General features: G+C 38.1%; 1 protein-coding gene across 2 annotated transcripts in view; it reads right to left on the minus strand.

The window, feature by feature from the left end:
* Nucleotides 1-16,506: 16,506 nt before the first annotated feature.
* Nucleotides 16,507-24,209, minus strand: part of LOC124777354 (ras-related C3 botulinum toxin substrate 1) — a 124,284-nt gene continuing 116,581 nt past the window's right edge. For both annotated transcript variants that reach the window (XM_047252767.1, XM_047252843.1), the window contains exon 7: nucleotides 16,507-23,117. The gene's annotated coding sequence lies outside the window, so the exon portion shown is untranslated. The remainder of the gene's footprint in view (nucleotides 23,118-24,209) is intronic.

Here is a 24,209-nt window from a genome sequence, read left to right on the forward strand (position 1 = left end):
ACCCCACCTACGTGTACACCCAAATGGCAGCTTCCTAATGGCAACTAGAGGCTTGACTTCTCCCTGATGACCTTCAACGAAGAACATTTCCCCAGTCATGATGGCCAGGTGGACTATCTTACAGACATTATCCTTACCACTGCAGAATGTTCCATTCCTCGCACTTCTTTTTTACCATGCTGTGTCCCGGTTCCTTAGTGGGATGAGGAGTGCCATGATGCAATTCGGACATGGAGATGTGCTCTCTGCATTTTTAGCCATCATCCTACGGTGGTAAACTGCGTTCATTGTTAACAGTTGTGTGCACAATGCCATCACATTATTCAGGATAGCTGGATTTCATTCATTAGTTCTTTTAACAGTTCCACTCCCTCTTCTATCATGTGGGCGAATCTCCAATGGCTCTCTGGGACCAAGATCCATTCCCCAATTTCTGGCCTGACAGTAGCAGATGATGTCATCTTGGATCCTATTGCTAACTCCAACACCTTGTGCCACTATTTTTCAGAGATTTCGAGCTCCTCTCACTATCACCCTACCATCCTCCATTGGAAACTAGTGGAGGAGGCTTGGGTGATACCCTTCTCTTCTCAGAATTGTGAGCTAGATCATGCTCTCACTTCATCCTGCTCTTCCATCCCAGAGCCAGACAATATTCACATTCAGATGTTGTAGCACCTTTCTCTTGTGGGCAAGCATTTTTTGCTTCATATGTATAACTGTATCTGGGCAGAGGGTACGTTTCCCAGATGCTGGCATGATGCCACTGTCATACCAATACCTAAGCCCAGTAAGGATAAACACCTTCCTTCCAGCTACTGCCCCATTTCTCTCACCAGCTGTGTTTGCAAGATGATGGAATGCATGATTCATGCCCAGCTGGTATGGTGGCTCAAATCTCACAATTTACTAACCATTGCACATTGTGGATTTTGAACATACCGTTCTGCAGTTGACCATCTTGTCACTTTGTCCACCCAAATCATGAATAGTTTTCTGTGGAAATCCCAGACTGTTGCCATGTTTTTCAATTTGGAGAAAGCCTACAACACCTGCTGGAGGTCTGTATCCTCCATACTCTTTACATGTGAGGCCACATGGCTCATTTCTTTCAGGAATTTTTAAAAGAGTTGGTTTTCAAGGTATGTGTGGGCTGTGCCTTGCCAGACACCTTTATCCAGGTAAACAGTGTGCCTCAGGGTTCCACTCTGAGCAACATCCTCTTTGTTATTGCCATAAACTCTATAATGGCCTGTCTCCCGCCTTGCATCTCTGCTCCCCTTTTGTTGAAGATTTTTCCATCTATTGCAGTTCTCCATGGGCCAGTCTCAGTGATGTTTTGATCATCTTTTCTCATGGAGTATCAACAGTGGCTTTTGTTTTTCCACTGACAAAACCGTTAACATGAATTTCTGGCGCCACAATTGATATCTCCCACCATCTTTACATCTTGGGCCTGTTGCTCTACCATTCACGGAAACTACAAAATTCTTGGGGCTCATGTTTGACAGGAAAATCTTTTGGTCCTCCCATGTGCCTTACCTTGCAGTCCACTGTATGTGGTCCCGTATTGTCCTATGTGTCCTCAATGGTACTTCCTGGGGAGCAGATCGAACTACCCTCCTCCATTTGTAACGGTCCCTTGCCCGTTTGAAACTAGACTACAGGTGCTTTGTTTATGCATCTGCACATCTGTCCCTCTTATGCTGTCTCAATATTATCCACCATATTGTCACCCGTTTGACCACTGGCATGTTTTACACTAGCCCAATTGAGAGCCTGTTTGCAGAAGCTGCCGAACTACCATTGTCCTACTGCCACGACTTTCTCCTCAGCAGATATGCATGCCATTTGTCTGCCTTGTATGGTCACCCATCCTATGCCTCCTTCTTCGATGACTCCTTTGATCGGCAGTATGGGGCGCATCCCTCTTCTCTGTTACCTCCTGGAGTTTGCTTTCAGCTCTTGCTCCGGCAGCTTAACTTCACGCTGCCTGCAACTTTCCACATGGGTGTGAACCCTTCACCACCTTGGGTTTGTGCAGTGCCCCGTGTTGACCTTGGCCTTAATTTTATTTGTAAGGACACTATTCCAGCCTTTCTCTATCACCCTCAGTTTCACTACCTTTGCATGGAACTTCGCATAATATCTCTGTGTACACTGATGGCTCTCAGACTGACTGTGGTGTCGAGTCTGCCTGTGTCATTGGTACCGATGTTGTTTGATATCGGCTTCTGGAACACCGCTCAGTATTTACAGCAGAGCTCTTCACCCTGTATCAGGCCATGAAGTACATCCAGGGTCACAGGCTTTACAATTGTGTCATCTGCTCAGACTCTCTTATTGCGCTTCAAATCCTCTGTGTGCTGTACACTTCCATCCCTTAGTGCAATGGGTACAGGAAAGCTGTCACTTGCTCACTCTTGATGGAACCACTGTGATGTTTATGTGGATTCCTGGTCACATGAGTCTGACAGGAAATTAGGCCACTAACGCTGCTACCAAGACTGCAGTCCTTGTATCTCAGTCCACTATTTCTTACATTCCCTCCGATGACCTGTGTGTTGCCGTGGTGTCACTTTGGCACCACCATGGGCCCTCCCTTTATGGTAACAAGCTCTGGGTTATTAAGCCTCTCCCAGCAGCTTGAACGACCTCCTCTCAGCCCTCTTGCCACGAGGAGATCATTTTAACTAGGTTCCATATTGGGCAATGTTTTTATGGCCATCACCATTTGTTAAGTGGTGTTCCCCCACCACTTTGTGCACATGGCGCTCATCTTTGACGATCTGCCATTTCCTGATGGAATGCCCTACTTTTAAGCACTTACATTCTTGTTTGTGTTTGCCGTCTGAGTTATCAGCCATTTTAGCGGATGGCGTATGGCCTGTCGACCACATTTTACTTTTTATCTGTTGTAACGGATGGCGAAGGCCATTTAATTCTTAGTTCTGGAGGTCCATTTCTCTATGGCGTATTTTATAGAGCTTTCTCCATGTCCCTGTTTTTAGCTGTCTTCTCTTCTGTTGATTGGGATTTACATGTAGTTGTGTTTAAGCCCTTGCCTTGTCTTTGTGTTTCACAGTTTTGACTTGGACACGTATGAGCCTAGTTGTTTTTGCACCTTAAAACAAAACAACAACAACAATAATTTGCACAACCAATTTCCAGTAGCATTCAATGCGAACAATCCCTGTAATTTCCAATATTTCCACTATGCCTTTTAAGTGCAAATGTTTCTGACCGACAGAGGTGCCAGATAACTATAAATGTAGTTGCAGTGGCAGATTGGACAGGAGGAAGTTTAATTATCATAATAATTTGCACTTTTCTATCAAAATGTAACAATGTTTTTCAGTAAGAAAAATGAGCTTCTGATGTCAATGCAAGAGTTGAAAAATCTAAAGGCATTTCTACCCATGAGCTATGCATAACGTAACATTGGTTGAAGGTCAGAAATTGAACAGATGAATCTAGCCAGGTACACGGAAGTACCACAGTAGTATAGGATAACAGGAGGAAAGTTACATTGGCTACAAAAGAACTGGAGTAAAGTCCCAGGCAATAGAGCTCAGTGAATACCTCATTGACCTGTTTGACTATTGTACTTCAGTAACAGACTTGGAACCATTCAAGATAAAAGTTCTGACATTCTGTAGGCCCTCAACAGAAACTGTTTTAAGCTTCGTTAAGCAATTAGAGGGGGTACTAATAAGACTTAGTAGAAATAACTGGGAACTGGTTGTGTATGAAGATTGCAATAGATTTGATCTTCTACAGATTTAGAGTTAATGATGTCCAACTTTGGTTTGATCCACATGGTATCTTTACCAAGGATAGAAGGATCTAATTTAACAGCAACTGACAATTTATTTCTAAATCCATCTGTCTTTAATGAAATAGACGTGAGCCCCATAATAAATTATTTATCTGATGATGATGTCAAATGGCAACAATGACACACCCTCATTAAGCAGGTTTAACTAAGGAAGAAAAAAATATTCACAGAATTGTAAATGCTGTTTCACTTGCACTGTTCACAGCAAATGTACAGGGTGAAAATTGGGAAGAAGTGTATCAAGGACATGCAGTAGATAAGAGATGTAATTCTTTCCTAAAATTATTCTTACAGCATTATGCATTATGAAGCCAGTTTTCCTTTATAATAGGTCCAGGATATTTACACTGAAATCTGAGAAAAAGGGTGGCTAACATCTGCGATCAAAATATCTTGAGCTACAAAAACAGAGCTTAATTTAATACAGAGGACTAATTCTAATCATGAGTTAAAATGCAGTATAAGTGTTATTGAACAAATCTTCAGTGAGTCACAAAAAAGCCAAAGACTATGAGCTCTGCACAAAAAATTCAAAATTCTAAGAAAGAGAAAAGGACAGTTTGGATCATTAGTAAGCACGAAATTAAAACTATTGTATACTAAATTTGATGAATTCTTGCTAACAGTAGCTGAAAACAAGGGCACAAATAGTCCTCATCAAAAGCATATCAAATAAACTCACTTGGAGGAGTAATGTATACTCCGCCACCAGATATCAGTTTTGCCAACTCATCTATTAGATAGATCACAAAAATCATTAGGTCACTAAAAAACAGTAACTATCCTGGCTATGATGCTATCTCAGCCAAATTATTAAAACCTAGTGCTGACTTGGTAGTGCCACCCTTGAGTTATTTTTGTAAACAGTTGATGAGTCTACTAGAAAAACTAAAATTGCGTGGCATTAAAGGTCTTCCCCTTGCATGGATGGAACCATATCTTAATATCTCAACAACAGAAAATGGGACAAATGATATAAAAGGAGTAAAATTTAATTCAGAATTGGGTGACATTAAATATGGTGTGTCACAAGGTTTGGTGATTGGCCTGCTCATGTTCTTGCCCTACTTAAACAATTTACAGGATAAATTGGAGGACTGTTAAAAAACTGTAGTGCTGAACTCAGCAATTTACAATCACAATATTAAAGTAGAAATAACTTCAATGTAGTCTTGCAGCCCTTTGTACTCACAGGATTCAGAATGGAGTTCAATATTCTGGTACAAAAGTCAATAACAGGTAGCCAGTGCACAATAGGTAAGCAACTGAAAATCCTAAAATATCTGAATACAAAAGTAAGACCACCTTATTAGCCTCTCTTTTCACATTAAAAAAAAAAAAAGAGATTATTGAAAGGCATTATTGGCCAGGGGACCCCATCTGTGGTTATTCGACCACCTTGTGCATCTCTTTTTATTTGATGCCACTTCAGCGACTTGCGTGTCAATGATGATGATGACAACACAACAGTCAGCCCCCAAGTGGATAAAATCTCCAAGTCAGCTGTAAATTGAAACTGGGCCCCCTGCATGGGACTCAGCCATGCTGACACCTCAGCTAAGAAGGAGACTCCTTTTACTTTCTTGGACTGGATACATGGCCTTAGGACTATTAATTCTACCTCTGATTATGACCCAGCCAGATAGTCCTGAATGTTAAAGCAAGCCTCTGGGATTGGGATGGAGAGGTGCCCCTGCCCTATATTGGATCTACCTGGCAGATTAATGAATGAGGGCCAGTGTGCTGGCCAGTTGGATGTGGTTTTTAGGCAGTTTTCCACATCCCGCTATGTGAATACCAGGCTGGTATCCAAGTTCCACCTCAGTTACATGACTTTGAAACATTTAGAACATTTTGCTCATTTTCCCCATTAAATTAACCATACTGAATCTGTTTGTAACCATGTCAACCCTTTGCTGATGTGGAACAAAGGCACAAGAAAAAGATAGATCCTTATTATGCCAGTATACAGGCTGAGTGACATAAGATGTAACACCCCTTTTCTTTTGTGAATAGTTATAGATAACAGAATAGATTTTCAGCAAATGCTAGTGTGATAAGGGGCACAAACTTTTGTTATGTGATAAAGAGACTTACCTCTTGTATCAGTTGAGATATTGAAGAAAGTATGATTTTTTTTTTAATTAGAATGGTATACTTTTTTTAACGCCATCTGAAACTGCTTCAGAGGATGAGTACAGTGCTATAATGCTTGTTAATTTTGAGGTTGAAACTCTTATCAAAAGAATATAAGAAATATTATAAAACTGAAAGGCAAGTCCGCTGGAATCAGCTATTGCAATTTAAACATGCTCATATCAGGCTATGTTATTGTATCAAGCCTTTCAACTGTTTACTTGTCTGCTCTGCAGAACTGACAGGGATTGTGTAGTCTATTGGAAGGTCAATTCAGCTTCAACATGCCTTTCATGCGACATGTACACCAATGAGGACAAGTTAGACATGCTACTTTTATACGATGATAATGAAAAAGCACTTTTGAAATGGTACAGTGGTATAGGGAGGTCTATCCTGATCATTGCTCTCTGTCACACCAAATGCTTGCACGAATTTTTAGGTCACCAGTGTCAAACAGAGGACAAGGACAAATTATCATCTGCCACTGCATCAAATGCTTGGAGAATGTGATTTTGTGCATATACAAAATTTTGTCAGTTTACCATTTATGAACCACAGGAACATAAATTCACGTAACATGCACTATAGTAACTTTATCAGGTACATGATCAATGACTGTGGAGCATATACATACTGTGCAGCATCATAGGAAATTCCATTGTGGGACTTTACTTCATCCCAGGGGTGTTAAATGGAAGTATGTATGCACACTTTCTTATGATCATTCTACCTATTCTTCTAGAAGAGGTGCCACTGGATAAGCGTTAGTGTATGTGGTTCCAGCTCGATGGCTGCTCAGCTCACTCTTCTTGTGTTGCAATGGAAATACTGACTGAAAAGTTTCCTGAACATTTGATAGGACAGAATGCTGCAGCACAATGGCCAGCCAGGTCCCCCAGTTTGACTTCTTTTGATTTCTGTCTATGGGTAACATTGAAAGATGCAGTCTGTCATGAAGACCGACTATTCCAGAAAATATGGGTCATAGAAACACCACAGCATGCAATGGCATATCGTCCAATGTACTTTCACCTGTTCACATATCTCTCAAATGGTGACTGCAAGTATGCCATGCAGTTGATGTTAAAAAGTTTGAGTGCATGCTTAAATAAAGATAAAACTATGTTTCATTAAGAACAGTATTTAATTTGTGGGTGACACATTGTCAGTCATTCTGAACGAAATGTTTATTAAGTGTCTTCCGTCTAACTAAAATTTTGAGTGTCTTAAGTTTATGAAGCAATCAGGCATCTCCAGGCAAAGACAGCTGATATTCAATCCCAGAATGTTAATACAGCAGTTTATTTTTTTCCATGAATAGGGCTGTTTATCATTTTGAAATATGAATGACTGAAATTTCTCTTTCAGCTTTGACAAGTAAGAAGCAACAGGGAAAGTTTAAATGGAAAACTGCCTGATGAAACTGTGGTTGTTTCCACAAAAATCTGGAAATGTACAAACATTTGAAATAGTTCTCCTAAGCCCCATCTGACACAACAGAAGCTTGCGAATACCGTATTTCTATACACAAAAATCACAGCTGACCCTATATCAATATTGTACAGGAAATGACATTTTACCTTAATGGCAAAGGCCTATCTTGCTGCATATAATGTTGTATCCCAGCATAAGCGCTCTGCTTAGCAGTGATTACACCGCAATAGGCAACTCTGGCCACATTGGTTTCCTGTTTTAGTACATTTCTCAGATTATTTTGTGAAAGGTTCTAATGTCTATATTAACAAGTGATGCATCATTGTGATCTTCTTTCCACGAGTGACTGAATGCAGTTATGAAAAATATATGGTTCCAATGAAAAAATACTTGTTCCAATATTTCGGTTGATACCAGAGTTCAGAACATTACCCATACAAATCATTACACGGTCTTCAGAATACTATCAACTGTGGAAAACCCCATTTCAGTATCTGGATCTGTTCATGAAATAAAAGAGATATTACGTTTTACATGACTTACCTGTGTGGACAGCTAATACTGGGCTGTGTTAAGTTAAAATGCAATGTTTGAAGTATTAGATAATAAAAGCAGCTGAGTAGTGTAGGAAAAGGAGAACTGGCTTTTTTTTCAAACTAGCTCTTTTTCTCCTAACATAAGCCTGTCAAATAATCTGGAAGTAATTACCATAATGATCAGTTTGGTTAGATTAGTACTAGTCATGATTTCTTGTTAGTGAACTTTACAGAAATAGCCAGCAGTGCTTGTGCTTGCTTCTGCCTGTTAATTTGTAACTTCACTCATTACCCATCCCTGAAGGCTCTCATTCATGAAAGAATTCAATGTGTGAATGAATGAATGAACATTACAGAATCACATGTCAACACTGGGGACCGAAAGATTTGTAATGTTGATTCTAAACACTAAAGTGTGAACAAATGGACCTTCCTTTAAAGTGGGACAGACATTGAGAAGAAAATGAAATTATTCACATATATTCACATTTTACTAAATACAAAACATTGATATTTCATAATATTTTTTACTTCTTTGAAAATATTGTTAACACACATGAACCATAGACCTTGCCATTGGTGGGTGGAGTGGCTTGCACACCTTACGGATACAGATAACTGTCCATAGGTGCAACCACAATGGAGGTGAATCTGTTGAGATGCCAGACAAACATGGTGTTACTGAAGAGGGACAGCAGCCTTTTCAGTAGTTGCAGGGGCAACAGTCAGGATGACTGAGTGATCTGGCCTAGTAACATTAACGAAAACAAACTTACTGGGGTGGTACTGCAAATGGCTGAAAGCAAGGGGAAACTACATCTGTAATTTTTCCTGGGGGCATGCAGCTCTACTGTGTCGTTAAAAGATGATGGCATCCTCTTGGGTGAAATATTCTGGAGGAAAGATAATCCCACATTCAGATCTCCGGGTGGGGGACTATTTAGGAGAATGTTGTCATTGGGAGAAACAAAACTGGCATTCTGCAGATAGGAGTGTGGACTGTTAGATCCCTTACTTGGGTAGGTATGTTAGAAACTTTAAAAAGGGAAATGGATAGGTTGAAATTAGATATAGTGGGAACTGCTGGATTTCGGTGGCAGCAGGAACAGGACGTCTCTCAGGTGGATGCAGGGTTATATATACAAAATCAAATAAGGGTAATGCAGGAGTACGTTTAATAATGAATAATAAAATAGGAATGCGGGTAAGCTACTATGAACAGCATGTTGTTGTTGTTGTGGTCTTCAGTCCTGGGACTGGTTTGATGCAGCTCTCCATGCTACTCTATCCTGTGCAAGCTTCTTCATCTCCCAGTACCTACTGCAACCTACATCCTTCTGAATCTGCTTAGTGTATTCATCTCTTGGTCTCCCTCTACGATTTTGACCCTCCACGGTGCCCTCCAATGCTAAATTTGTGATCCCTTGATGCCTCGAAACATGTCCTACCAACCGATCCCTTCTTCTAGTCAAGTTGTGCCACAAACTTCTCTTCTCCCCAATCCTATTCAATACCTCCTCATTAGTTATGTGATCTACCCACCTTATCTTCAGCATTCTTCTGCAGCACCACATTTCGAAAGCTTCTATTCTCTTCTTGTCCAAACTAGTTATCATCCATGTTTCACTTCCATACATGGCTACACTCCATACAAATACTTTCAGAAACGACTTCCTGACACTTAAATCTATACTCGATGTTAACAAATTTCTCTTCTTGAGAAACACTTTCCTTGCCATTGCCAGTCTACATTTTATATCCTCTCTACTTTGACCATCATCAGTTATTTTACTCCCTAAATAGCAAAACTCCTTTACTACTTTAAGTGTCTCATTTCCTAATCTAATTCCCTCAGCATCACCCGACTTAATTTGACTACATTCCATTATCCTCGTTTTGCTTTTGTTGATGTTCATCTTATATCCTCCTTTCAAGACACTGTCCATTCCGTTCAACTGCTCTTGCCAGTCCTGTGCTGTCTCTGACAGAATTACAATGTCATCGGCGAACCTCAAGGTTTTTACTTCTTGTCCATGAATTTTAATACCTACTCCGAATTTTTCTTTTGTTTCCTTTATTGCTTGCTCAATATACAGATTGAATAACATCGGGGAGAGGCTACAACCCTGTCTCACTCCTTTCCCAACCACTGCTTCCCTTTCATGCCCCTCGACTCTTATAACTGCCATCTAGTTTCTGTACAAATTGTAAATAGCCTTTCGCTCCCTGTATTTTACCCCTGCCACTTTCAGAATTTGAAAGAGAGTATTCCAGTTAACATTGTCAAAAGCTTTCTCTAAGTCTACAAATGCTAGAAACGTAGGTTTGCCTTTTCTTAATCTTTCTTCTAAGATAAGTCGTAAGATCAGTATTGCCTCACGTGTTCCAACATTTCTATGGAATCCAAACTGATCTTCCCCGAGGTCGGCTTCTACCAGTTTTTCCATTCGTCTGTAAAGAATTCACGTTAGTATTTTGCAGCTGTGACTTATTAAACTGATAGTTCGGTAATTTTCACATCTGTCAACACCCGCTTTCTTTGGGAGTGGAATTACTATAATCTTCTTGAAGTCTGAGGGTATTTCGCCTGTCTCATACATCGTGCTCACCAGATGGTAGAGTTTTGTCATGACTGGCTCTCCCAAGGCCATCAGTAGTTCTAATAGAATGTTGTCTACTCCCGGGGCCTTGTTTCGACTCAGGTCTTTCAGTGCTCTGTCAAACTCTTCACGCATTATCTTATCTCCCATTTCGTCTTCATCTACATCCTCTTCCATTTCCATAATATTGTCCTCAAGTACATCGCCCTTGTATAAACCCTCTATATACTCCTTCCACCTTTCTGCCTTCCCTTCTTTGCTTGGAACTGGGTTGCCATCTGAGCTCTTGATATTCATACAAGTGGTTCTCTTCTCTCCAAAGGTCTCTTTAATTTTCCTGTAGGCAGTATCTATCTTACCCCTAGTGAGACAAGCCTCTACATCCTTACATTTGTCCGCTAGCCATCCCTGCTAAGCCATTTTGCACTTCCTGTCGATGTCATTTTTGAGACGTTTGTATTCCTTTTTGCCTGCTTCATTTACTGCATTTTTATATTTTCTCCTTTCATCAATTACATTCAATATTTCTTCTGTTACCCAAGGATTTCTATTAGCCCTCGTCTTTTTACCTACTTGATGGTCTGCTGCCTTCACTACTTCATCCCTCAGAGCTACCCATTCTTCTTCTACTGTATTTCTTTCCCCCATTCCTGTCAATTGTTCCCTTGTGCTCTCCCTGAAACTCTCTACAACCTCTGGTTATTTCCGTTTATCCAGCTTCCATCTCCTTAAATTCCCACCTTTTTGCAGTTTCTTCAGTTTCAATCTGCAGTTCATAACCAATAGATTGTGGTCAGAATCCACATCTGCCCCAGGAAATGTCTTACAATTTAAAACTTGGTTCCTAAATCTCTGTCTTACCATTATATAATCTATCTGATACCTTTTAGTATCTCCAGGATTCTTCCAGGTATACAACCTTCTTTTATGATTCTTGAACCAAGTGTTAGCTACGATTAAGTTATGCTCTGTGCAAAATTCTACAAGGCGGCTTCCTCTTTCATTCCTTCCCCCCAATCCATATTCACCTACTATGTTTCCTTCTCTCCCTTTTCCTACTGACGAATTCCAGTCACCCATGACTATTAAATTTTCGTCTCCCTTCACTACCTGAATAATTTCTTTTATCTCGTCATACATTTCATCTATTTCTTCATCATCTGCAGAGCTAGTTGGCATATAAACTTGTACTACTGTAGTAGGCATGGGCTTTGTGTCTATCTTGGCCACAATAATGCGTTCACTATGCTGTTTGTAGTAGCTAACCCGCACTCCTATTTTTTTATTCATTAGTAGACCTACTCCTGCATTACCTCTATTTGATTTTGTATTTATAACCCTGTAATCAACTGACCAAAAGTCTTGTTCCTCTTGCCACCGAACTTCACTAATTCCCACTATATCTAACTTTAACCTATCCATTTCCCTTTTTAAATTTTCTAACCTACTTGCCCGATTAAGGGATCTGACATTCCACGCTCCGATCCGTAGAACGCCAGTTTTCTTTCTCCTGATAACGATGTTCTCCTGAGTAGTCCCCGCCCGGAGATCCGAATGGAGGACTATTTTACCTCCGGAATATTTTACCCAAGAGGACGCCATCATCATTTAATCATACAGTAAAGCTGCATGTCCTCGGGAAAAATTACGGCTGTAGTTTCCCCTTGCTTTCAGCCGTTCGCAGTACCAGCACAGCAAGGCCGTTTTGGTTAATGTTATAAGGCCAGATCAGTCAATCATCCAGACTGTTGCCCATGCAACTACTGAAAAGGCTGCTGCCCCTCTTCAGGAACCACATGTTTGTCTGGCCTCTCAACAGATACCCCTCCGTTGTGGTTGCACCTACGGTACGGCCATCTGTATCGCTGAGGCACGCAAGCCTCCCCACCAACGGCAAGGTCCATGGTTCATGGGGGGGTGAACAGCATAGTGAATTCATTATCATAGCCAAGATAGACAGAAAGCCCACACTCACCACAGGAGTAAAAGTTCATATGTGAAATAGCTCCACAGATGATGAAGGCATGAAGAAATGTATGATGAGACAAAAGAAATTATTCAGATGGTTAAGGGAGACAAAAATTTAATTGTGTTGTGGGACTGGAATGCAATAGTAGGAAAACGAAGAGAAGGAAAAATAGTAGGTGAATATGGACTAGGGGAAAGGAATGAAAGAGGAAGCCACCTGGTAGAATTTTACACAGAGCACTAACACTGGGTTTAGGAATTTTGACATAAGATTATATACATGAAAGAGACCTGAGACACCAGAAGATTTCAGATTGATTATATAGGGGTAAGACAGAGATTTCAGAACCAGATGTTAAATTGTAAGTCATTTCCAGGGCAGATGTGGACTCTGACCACAATTTATTGGTAATGAACTGTAGACTAAAACTAAAGATATTGAAAAAAAGATGGGAAATTAAGGAGATGGTACCGGAATAATTTGAATGAACCAGAGGTTGTGGAGTTTCAGAGGGAGCATTAAGGAACAATTGACCAGAACAGGAGAAAGGAATACAGAAGATGAATGGGTGGCTTTGAGAGATGAAATAGTCAAGGCGACCAAGGATCAAATAGGTAAGAAGGCAAGTCCTAGTAGAAATCCTTGGGTGACAAGAGGAGGTACTGGAATTAACTAATGAAAGGAGGAAATACAAAAATACAGCAAATGAAGAAGGCAAAATGGAACATAAAAGTCTAAAAAATGAGATTGACAGGAATTGTAAAATGGCTAGAGGGCAAACGTAAGGATTTAGAAGCATATTACACTAGGGGAAAGATAGACACTTCATACAGGAAAATTAGAGAGACCTCTGAAGGAAAGAGGATCACCTGTATGAATATCAAGAGCTCAGATGGAAAACTAGTCCTAAGCAAAGAAGGGAAAGCTGAAATGTGTAAGAGTATATAGAGGGTTTGTACAAGTGAGATGAACTTTTAAGCTGTATTATAGAAATGGAAGAGAACGTAGCTGATGAGATGGGACATATGACACTGTGAGAAGAAATGGACGAAGCACTGAAAGACCTAAATCAAAACAAGGCCCCAGGAGTAGACAACATTCAGTCAGACCTACTGATAGCCTTGGGAGAGCCAGCCATGACAAAACTCTTCCAGCTGGTATGCAAGATATATGAGACAGGCAAATACCCTCAGACTTCAAGAGGAGTATAATAATACAAAATCCTAAAAGAAAGCTGGCAGTGACAGGGTTGAATATTACCGAACTATCAGTTTAATATGTCAAGGTTGCAAAATACTAACATGAATTCTTTATAGAAGAATAGAAAAACTGGTAGAAACCAACCTCAAGAAGATCAGTTTGGATTCCGGAGAAATGTGCGAGGCAGTACTGACACAACAACTTATCTGAGAACATAGAACAAGGAAAGGCAAACCTACATTTATAGCATTCGTAGACTCAGAGAGAGCTTTTTACAATATTGACTGGAATACTCTCTTTGAAATTCTGAAGATAACAGGAGTAAAATATAGGGAGAAAAAGGCTATTTACAACTTGTACAGAAAACAGACAGCAGTTATAAGAGTCGAGGAGAATGAAAAGGAAATGGTGATTGAGAAGGGAGTGAGACAGGCTTGTAGCACATACCTGGTGTTATTCAATCTGTACATCGAGCAAGCAGTGAAGGAAACCAAAGAAAAATTTGGAGAAGGGATTAGAGATCAGGGAGAAGAAATAAATGCTTTGAGGTTTGCCAATGACATCTTAATGCTGTCAGGGACAGCAAAGGACTTGGAAGAGCAGTTGATCAGAATGGACAGTGTCTTGAAAGGTGGATATAAGATGAACGTCAACATGGACAATGGATTGTAGTCGATTTAAATCAGGTGAAACTGAGGGAACTAGATTAGGAGACAGGACACTTAAAGTAGTACATGGGTTTTACTATTTGGTCAGGAAAATAATGGATAATGGGCAAAGCAGAAAGGATGAAAAATGCAGACTGGCAATGGCAAGAAAAGCATTTCCGAAGAAGAGAAAATTGCTAACATCGAATATAGATTTAAGTGTCAGGAAGTCTTTTCTGAAAGTATTTGTACGGAGTTTATCCATGTATGGAAGTGAAACATGGATGATAAACTGTTTAGACAAGAAGCTTCTGAAATGTGGTGCTACAGAAGTTTATATGGGTCGATCACATAACTAATGAGAAGGTACTGAACAGAATTGAGGAGAAAAGAAATCTGTGGCGCAACCCAACTGGAAGAAGGAATCGATTGGCAGGACACATTCTGAGACATCAAGGGATCATCAGTTTAATACTGGCAGAAAGTGTGAGGGGGGGGGGGGGGGGGGAGGAATTGCAGAGGGAGACCAAGAGATGATTACAGTAAGCAGCTTCAGAAGGATGTAAGTTGGAGTAGTTATTCGGAGATGAAGAGACTTTCACAGGACAGAGTAGCATGGAGAGCTGCATCAAATCAGTCTTTGGACAGAAGACCACAATGGCAACAACACACACTTTTTTGCGGGATCCAAAATTTTTGCTATGCCTGGGGGCTCAACGGACCCAAATTTGGGGCACTGCCTGTAGACTACTTGAGATGGAAATGACTGGCATAAAGCAAAGTGAAAAAAACAAAATTACAGAGCAGTAATTTGTTGATTAAAATTCAAATACAGGCCATTTAGCCTCACTGAATCAGGTTGTAAGGCTGTTAAATGGTACAAATTTTTTATATAATGAACTCTCCACTAGGCAGTAGCTGGGTGGCACACTTTTTTTTGTGAAGCCTGGGATACATGTGAGAGTTTTCTACTTTTACTGTTTGTGGGATCTAGTTGCCACATTAACAATGCTGAGAATTACCTCTTCAGCAACTAAACAATGCCCTTCAAGAATCACTCTATGCATTAGGCTTAGCGTGTAAATCAACCCTTGAAAGGATTTGGCCCTACTCTCAAACAAAGAAAATGATACCAGCATTGTAAACAGTCATGATTGCCATCAGCAAATAATATATGCTCATATATGGCAATGCCATGGGCATCAGTAACATTACAGCCACCAGCTAGTGTATATAAGGGGCATTCCAGCAGTCATACCACTTGACAATGGCCAAGGAGTGCTTGACCGAAAGCTCATCTAATTTTAATTACCTGACATGGCTGGAAACCCGAGAACATTTTATTCAGTATTCATACTAGCTTTCGAACTCTTGCTCTTTTTCGTGTAAAAGTACATACATTCACACACAACAATAAAGACAGACAAACATGCACCCCTGCTAGAGTCTCTCTGCAGGAGTGTATTTTTGGGTGTCTGTGTGTACTTTGATTACAAAAAGAGCAAGAGCTTGAAAGGTTGTATGAATAGTTTTCTGTTGTGTGTTTCACATCAGTCCACTACAGGTGAGTGGTTACCTTTCCCTTGTTTTATGTGTTGTTCCATCCAGGAATGTCCATTACTGTTAAGTCATATTGAGGTGTTCAGTCTATTGTCAGTCTACCACTGACCAAGTATCAGATGTAATGGACATTGCCTTCTTTTAACATTAGAAATCTGTGGATATTATTGGGGTTAATCTTTCATTTATACTCCTCTAAAGCTGACTATTTTTATCTGCTTTGTCATGTTGTATGTATGCTATCACTAGAGACCTTGCAGCCCACCCCACTTTCAAAATTAAAGATCTCCTTCAGTGCTGCTTTGCCTTACGGTGCCACGTAGATTTCTCATGAACAATACTTGATATCATTCAACTGGATGTATAACGGAAATCATGTGGTCATGAGCTCAGCTCTGATTTAATATATTATGATCAGGTGTACACCTTGACATACAAAATATTTTCAAAATTTTATAGAATGTAAAACTGTGTATATAAATTCTCAGAAAATAAAAGTTTCAGACATAAAAATCTCTGTCACTGAGTTCTGACTAGGACGGAAGGAATGTTAAGAAAATATGGTTGAATAAAAGACTGCAAGTATAACTTTTTAAATTTTATTTCTTAATCATACAAAATAATTTGGCAAAACTTAATATACATATATATATAATATCAGTGATGACTCAGAACAGTCCTTTTACTTTCAGAGAAACAACATCTGAAAAGTTTAACTGAGAGGACTTATATTTTCTACATAGGTATTCCACAGAGCCATTGTCTATGTCTGTGGCACTTTCAGAACATGAATTAACTATAAGGAAAAACAGGGTTTATCGCAAAGGGGACAATCACGTCTCTATCCAGTTTCCATTTGATGCATGCGAAGGAAAATAGTTTGATCTTCATCTCCACTCAAAAATTAACAGCATTATAGAACTGATTATTGTAGCAATTATATAGTTGATCACACAAAAAGAGTAATGTTACGCCTCAATACAAAGGCAACAGAAAGGAATTATAAAAATATGCTAGTTGCAACTGGCAGACCATCATTTACTGACGAATGAAAAATCAAACTCCATCTAATTGGGATAGCAAATAGAACGTGAGGCAGCAACTGTGATGCTGTCTATTTTACTGGGAAATATATTTGAAAATTTAAATACCCTTGATAATTGAAGAACTGACATTTTATGTTCCCATATAAAGAACAAAGATTTCATTCCCAATAACAGAAAATGGAGTGATTTTAGCTGTACAGTATGTTCGGCATTTTTCCTGTCCTTCAGATTCCTATCAAATTACTGCAAACACATGTCAACTGGGATCAGGATATATGTATTACAAAATTCTCTATAGCATATTTACAGTGTACAATAAGAGCAGAAAGGCAGCCATAAATTAACAGATCAATTTGATTCTAGACACCACAGAATAACAGTCAAACAGGCAGTTTTCAGACCACTTGAGTGAGCCGTCAAATTTGTTTTTAAATGAAGCAAGAAGCACATTAACCACAAACACTACAATGGAAAAGATTAGATGTCTGAATTTACTATTATTTTAGTTATGAAATAATCATCTCATATTACAGTAAAAGAATAAGCTTGGTTGATGCACATGGGGGTCCTTTGCTCCATTCAGAATGAACCACACAAGGCTCAGAAACAATTAACAGAAGTAAGTTGAGTGTTAGGGCCAAATCCTGTCTTTATACTCCTCAAATTTCAATATTCTGAAATAAATATTAATTTAAGGGACACTTTTTACAGACATTCACAAACATTAGTGCACCACCAACTGGAAAAACTTGGTCAATTACATACAATTACAGATAATATGAGCTATTAACATAAAGAAAATGTCTTAACTCCACGATGAGGCCCACCCTCTGTCAAACTGTGTCACTTGCTGAACAAAATGAATGGTTACTCCTCCATACAATTGAGTTTAAATGCTCTTTTCTCCCTATCTCAATGTTTTTGGAACAGAGCTGGCAAATTTTAATATTTAAGATATTATACACTGAAACAGATTTTCTATTCTCCATAAAAACATCATCCACTAAGAAGTAAAGTCATCACAAACAAAAACAATGGCCCTTCAGTCTAATTAAATTTTGTGCTGTAACTATTTTTTTTTTTTGTTTACATACACATACAATTACAAAGAAAATAATTACACTTTGTGCTGCTTGTGACTGCTAGTTCTTTTTGTTTTAACACATCACAAACTAAATACAGTTGTATGTTATAAATATGTCAGACAAATAACTATTATCTCAAGGTTTCATATAAAATTTATGAAAGTAAATGTACAACATTCATCACTTTCTTCTTCTGGCCTTGAGTACAAAACACTACATAATGAAAGCCGAAGCTTAAATAATAAAAAAATATTAATATAGTATGACAAACCTTAAAACAACTCCCTCTTTTAAAAAATCACAAACTAGATAAATATCACTACAGAATATATCTTGCAAATTATCTCTGACTAGAATATTAAAAATGCACCAGCAACCATGTCTGGCATTACGACTTTGGTTAAATAGCACTGTTATTACAATAGCCAAGATTTTAGCATAAATTTCAACAAATATGCCAAGATATTAGTGCAAAGAAAACACAAAAACAGTTTTTTATATGAATGACAATATCTGTTCCATAATCTCAATATTAAGTGTGTTCTGAAGTACACAGGTAAAGGTTTGCAGATTAATTATCAATTACAAATGACTTTTTTTTTTATATGCCCTATGGCACAAAGTGTTTCAAGAGTTTACGTAAATGCTTTCATAAGGCAATGAAAACACAGAATCAGTCACATGACAGGCTTACATTTCCTGGTAATATTCTCAATCTTTAGGTAGCCCTTTTTGAACATTTTCCAGAGTTTTGCTTACACCTCAAGAATTATTTCTGTATTAGTAACAGGCACACTTTTAGTACTCTTATTACTTATTCAAGACAGCTGCCTCAGAATATAATGTTCACGAAGTAAGATCAAATACTTTCTTACTTCATTCTTGCCTAGGTGGATTATAATACTAAAATCAATATTTTTTTCAGTGTCATGTACACTTGGATAAATGCATTGAGTTTTTTTAAGGCCACAAGTACTCAAAAACGCAAATGCTATTATTAAAGACAGAGTCCACATTAACTACAGCACAAATGGAATTGTCGTCAATTACCCTGCTAATGCACGAAACAGAGCACCTCCAGATTATGTTATAGTTCTGGTTTCTTGTATACAAAAATTACAATGTTGTATGGAAAAAAATAAACTACACACACATTTATGTCCCCAATAGTTATGTTAGGAAAGGTAAGAAACAGTATCAAATATACACCATAACCTACTTCATAGCAGCATTCTCAACCATTTGCAATAGGGAAATGAACAAATTTTCTTACAACAAATAAGCTACAATACACAGTTTCAAATGTATGATATATAATTCAATACATCTCTCACAGAATAACATAATAGTATTCAATAACAACAGAATGGCTTGGAGACAGCAGACATGAGGAGTAATGTTGACAAGTCTTCAAAAACAGTTTATGTGAATTATATGGTGTAACTTAAAGACTTTAATGATACTGAGACCATTCCTTTCATGAGGTGGACATATTGTAGCTAATGTCAATTTGTGATTATGGATAGCAACAAGAATGGCTCATGAGCATGAAAATCAAGATTTGCAATCTGGCAAGACTCAACGGAGAATGACAATACAAATATCTTTACATGCACTTTGTACTAACAAAATTGTAATGTGTACTATAAAACAGAAATATGAAAAGTATTGACAAACAAGTTTCAGAAAAGACATTCACAGCATGAAAGATTCCTCAATATTAATAAAGTGTATCTAAGCAGAGTGGGCTAAAATTGTGTCTCACAACAAGTTCTCACAAACTGGAGGGATACAGTCGTTACAGGTTGTCATGGCAGAAACAATGTAAATTCAAAACCTAGTTGTTATGCACAACAAGATGTTCCAAGAAACTTTAGACTTTTTCACATCAGACATTGTTAGCCGCATTATTTATGAGATAAGGTGCACTGTATCCCTTCTTCATTTTATTTATTTCAGCAGTAACACTCCTACCACCTGAACACAAAACTTAGCTGTTTAAGAACAGCACAGTGATGCACCTTTCAAACGTTATTTATATTTTACATATTAACAGTTTCACAATCCATGGACAGTGAATAATTTACTTGTTACAATAACAATGGAAAAGACAGAGTGCTGCTTACCACATAGATGAGTTGCACACAGGCACAGTGAAAAGAATACTAAACACATTTATGCTTTTGGACGAAGTCCTGCCCCAGAAGTAGAATTCTTAACATTCACTCAACTATTCAGACACATGGTACTGTCTCTGGCCACTAGGGCCCAACTACAACTGCATCTGATGTAAGTAGCAATCTGCTAGGGGGGTGGTGCAAGTAAGGATGGGTTGTGGGGCAGGGAGGGGGAGGGATAGCAGGGTAGGGATGGGGGGAAGATCCTAGTCACTAATGATTGTTTCAAAGCCTGTGCATCTGGGTTCTTCCCATCAACACCAGCTTTTCTAAATTGCGCAGGTGGAAAATATCCTTACAACATATCGTTTGTTCCTGTAACCCCCACGGCTTCAACCTTGGCTAGTCCCTATCCTCCACCTCCCTATCCCCTTTCCTACTCCTGCTACAGTACACACATTCACTTTCTATCCTACCAATGTGCCTACAAAGTCCTTTCCTCTTTTCTACTTTCTTCTCTTTTCTCCTCCCCCACTACAAACCCAGCCAATGCTATATCTCCCCTCCATGTATCTCCACATTCTTGCGGGCAGCACTTGTTGTTGTTCTTGTTGCTGCTGCTGCTGCTTGAATGTGTGAGAATCCTGCTTCTGAGGAAGGACTTTGCCCAAAAGATTAAATTTTTCTAGTATTCTTGCGCCTGTCTGCAAATCAACATCTCTTCTAAGTGGTAAGCTGCAATCTATCCTTTCCATTATTATTATTCTTACCCTATACTGGACTTTCCATTGTTTACTTCTTACTTAACAAAAATGTGTGACATATAAAATTAACATAACACAAAAAGCTCACAAAAATCAGAGAGCCATGTAAAAGGAAATCCATACAATGGATTTCTTCCATACATGGAAGAAATGTAAGCTGAATTTTCTATTTTGTATTCAAGGAAGTTAAGCATTGTTGAAACTGCAACAAGATTTTGGGAACTTGAAATATACTGAATGACATTTTATTTCATAAAAATCATCATACAGGAAACAAAATGAAAAGAAACTGCATAGGAATTTTATTCAAAAATTTCAATTTGAATGAAAGGGGCCTTCTTTCCAAGACCTGAGACTTTGGTTTTCATTTCTGCATATAACCTGCAAGATCACTTTCACATTTACATTTATTGTTCAAAAAAAGTTAACATGAGTGATATCCCAAATTTGTGTTAAAAGAATGAAAAAAGCATAATTTTTTTACTGGAAAAGTTTACCAAAAAACAAGCATCAACACGAAAAGAAAAGTTTTTTTAACAGCACATATAATGAAGGTAACTGTCCATACATGATCACAAACATTCTTACACGTTCCAAATATTTCATAATACTTTTTGTTCTGATGTTGATCACCCATTAGAGTTTAAATAGCGCTATACACAACGTAATACATGATCACTACTGTTTAAAAAGTAATTGTAAAAACATTACTGAAAAATATTTTTGATGAATTTACGCTACTGCAGCATACACAAGGAGATTCATCTTTATTTATACAAAGGTATGACACTACAAACAGTTACAGATCTTTGTCTTCAATAACTACAATACAATAATAATTCAGCCACAAGGTTTTCTTTACTACTTCAACAATGAAGTCTTCAATAACAAAAGTAAAGAAATTCAAAACATTAGGTACATAAAATTTCTTAGAATACTTTCACTGCCACACTGTTTATGTTCCTAAACTTTAGAAGACCTACTATTATGACTCCATGAAAAGAGGTCACATATGTTCCTCTACTCTTTCCATCTTTGATGTTGCGCAAATTTCTTCAATTGTTTGACAATATGATTCAAACTTTAAAAAGTAGGAAACAAAGATATTAAGGCATGACACAGACAATTATCATGAAGACAACACATGAAGAGAGATTCTGCTAATGTTTCTATTGCACTGGCCACAGAGTCACATATTGTGTGACAAAACTCCCAAATGCCAATGTGATATATGATTTACGGTAGAAATTTCCATCACATGAAAAGATTATTTGAAATAATGTGAACTCTAATCAATTTGGGTGCCAAACTGGGTACAGTGATCACGGACGGCAAACAGTGGTAAACATCAAGTCCCATTGCGTAAAAATGGAACTGAGAAATTTATTGTTGAACATCTCATGCAAAGGGTTTAAAGAGAATAAAAACTGTGAGATCTACTGTCACTCTTATCTGCAATTAACAAGCTTAGTAAGAAAAAATACGACTTTCATGATGATAATCTAATCTGTAATGTAAGCCATCCAAAAGAGTGATCCATCATGAAAACAATGGGATCTGGTTCACAAAGAACTTACTGTAATTGGAGAAAAGAACTGCCAGTGGCATATCAAACACATGTTCTTTACAAAATTTCTGTAACTATACAACAGCAGTGATCACCTATCACTTAAATACTGCCTTCAATCATCTAATTTAAAGTAGTAGTTGAAACATTACACAAGTTATTGTGGAAATTTATTTGTCACAATCTTGATGCTGGTAAGAGGCACAGTAATTCATTTATGTAAATAATGATTTACTACTCCTTGTAACAGCTATGCATCACTCTTCTTCACCCATACAAAAAGGAATAGAGCACAAAAAAAAGAGAGAAAATTAATGAACATGCAAAGCTTGTAGTTTTGCGTTTCAAACAGTTTTCACTAACCTATAAGTATTACATTCACTTTAAAATTCCTGAGCTACAGAGAAGATCACCCTGTAAAACAGCAAAAATAAAACTTTAGTCTAAGCAGTTCAAGTTTTGCAAATACAAATCACTTGTATAAACCAAAAAGTTGTTTCTGAACACAATGGTTTTTTTGTCCCACTGGTCATATAATTCAGTCATACTCTTCACATATTCTTAAAATGCAGGTGCTGGATGAAGAGGCAGTCTTCCAGTGGCAGACTTCAGTGACTGAAAAACAGAACAATGAAAAAGAATTCAACTTCCATTTTACATACACCAAATGCCACTAAATCACCATGTGACTTTTTGAGTCACTGTTCACTAAACTCACTCCACATATTTATATTTTCTATCACATTTTAAGTCTTTAAGGGAAATTATTTGAATCTGACAATTACATACTCTGTTCTAAATGAGTACTGCAGAAAACTGTTTGGTTTTTAACAGTCTGATGAAAACTCAAAGGCTTGTAATTGTAATCATCGCCTAATTGAAATATATGTTTAAGTGAATATTTTACAAGTACAGTTTTTTTTAATCTTAAACAAAAAGACAATATTGGCACAAAGGCAAAATTATTTTTGAAAGGAAGAAAAAAATTTTAGAATGTTCGTGAACAATGCAAAATTGCATAAAAGTCTTCATTCAGACATTTTAAACAGCTATGAAATGTTATTTTTAAATAATTACAATTTTACAGTCTCTCTTTTCTTTCTGGATGGTGTTTGCAGGAAAGAAAGTTCATGTAGAGTTTTTTGCAGCTGTAAAAGAGTCAAAATAGAAATTCAGAAGCCAACATTTTCTACACACCTGCAAGGACTACTCTGGAACATATCTGATCAATCACGACACAAAACAAGTACTTGATATGGTTTGTGGATGTTGCACACCCACTTTCAAGCCACAACTCTCAAGCAGTTCTACTTGAAATATAAATAAATTTATGGCACTTGAGAAAGAATAGTCGAAAATCCAGGATGGAATGTAACAGTATTATGAAAAGGATAGCTGCTACTCTCCATGTAGTGGAGGTGCTGAGTCGCAGGACAGGCACAACAAAAAGATTGTCACAAAATAAGTGTTTGGCCAACAAGGCCTTTGTCAAAAATAGACAACAGCAACCCCCGCCCCCCCCCCCCCCCACACACACACACAAATGCAACACATACACACCTTTTTGGGAAAAAGCTTACTTGTTTGACAGTCTTTTTGTTGTGCCTGCCTGTGACTCAGCACCTCTGCTATATGGTGAGTAGCAACTATCCCTTTCATAATATTGTTCCATGAGAGAGAATAGGAGGATGAAGTTCAGCGTACTTC

Source organism: Schistocerca piceifrons, chromosome 1 (genome assembly GCF_021461385.2).
Source record: "Schistocerca piceifrons isolate TAMUIC-IGC-003096 chromosome 1, iqSchPice1.1, whole genome shotgun sequence".
In the NCBI taxonomy this organism is placed as follows: Eukaryota; Metazoa; Arthropoda; class Insecta; order Orthoptera; family Acrididae; genus Schistocerca; species Schistocerca piceifrons.